Source organism: Sorex fumeus, unplaced genomic scaffold (assembly GCF_029834395.1).
Source record: "Sorex fumeus unplaced genomic scaffold, SorFum_2.1 ptg000051l, whole genome shotgun sequence".
Taxonomy (NCBI): domain Eukaryota; kingdom Metazoa; phylum Chordata; class Mammalia; order Eulipotyphla; family Soricidae; genus Sorex; species Sorex fumeus.
In genome coordinates this window covers 40,011,857-40,012,881 of record NW_026606108.1, presented here as the reverse complement: position 1 = coordinate 40,012,881, position 1,025 = coordinate 40,011,857, and the positions used below count along the sequence as shown (strand labels likewise).

The 1,025-nt window shown below is 44.3% G+C and overlaps 1 non-coding gene across 1 annotated transcript; it reads right to left on the bottom strand.

Moving 5' to 3' along the window:
- Positions 1–239: 239 nt before the first annotated feature.
- On the bottom strand, positions 240–347 carry LOC130033244 (U6 spliceosomal RNA). The gene has a single exon (XR_008793945.1). It is a non-coding gene; the product is annotated as a U6 spliceosomal RNA (small nuclear RNA).
- Between the last annotated feature and the right edge of the window lie 678 nt (positions 348–1,025).

Genomic DNA, 1,025 nt, shown 5'->3' with positions numbered 1-1,025 from the left:
TTCTGCTTCTGCTTCTTCTTCTTCTTCCTCTTCCTCCTCCTCTTCCTCCTCCTCTTCCTCCTCCTCTTCCTCCTCCTCTTCCTCTTCCTCTCCTCCTCCTCCTCCTCTTCTCCTTCTCCTCCTCCTCCTCCTCTTCCTCTTCTTCTTTTCTTCTTCTTCCCCCCTCCTCCTCCTCCTCCTCCTCTTCTTCCCTCCTCCTCCTCCTCCTCCTCCTCCTCCTCCTTCTCCTCCTCCTCTTTTTAAATATGGAACACTTCACGAATTTGCATGTCATCCTTGTGCAGGGGCCATGCTAATCTTCTCTTTATTGTTCCAATTTTTAGTATATGTGCTGCCGAAGTGAGCACTCAGGGGAATATTCTTCTAGGGCAGATTCTCATCCAGCAAGATGACTGGCCTAAGGGCAAAATATGGGTGTGTTTCTCCTCTCCTTAGTCCAACAAACATATAAACATTCATAATATTAGTCATTTTGTATGAGATACAGTGCAAGATACATTAAGCTTATAGGATTGCTCTCCTGGGGCCATCTCGCTATAGATCTCAGACTACAGTGCTCATGCCAGATTAATCTTTCCTAACCCTAGCATGGTCCTAATTCAGTAGTTACTCTTTGGATCATGACAGAATTTGTCCATGATCATGCTCTTAACTTATAGTTAAGTACTGTGGCACTTTGGCCTGGCCCATTTCAATGCCAGGGTAGCTCACAGCTTGCCCTGGATCCATCCAGTCCCTCATCGGGACCCTGCTTTTGGGGTGCTAGGAACTAGGGGCAACTGAGACTTAAGTTGAGAAAGCAGACGCCCAGAAGTGAATATTATCTGGAGTCGAATTTAACTCCCAAGTAACAAAAGCCTAATATTAACTGTCTTCCTGTGTCTATACAAAAAGCACATTGCTTTAAAGTAAAGTATGCAAAAGGACATAAGAGAAGGAGAAGAGCAACATTTTATTCACAAATATAAAATCACAGATTTCTGCGGAATCTGACCTTAAAAGTTAACAGAATCTGATTGGGGGGA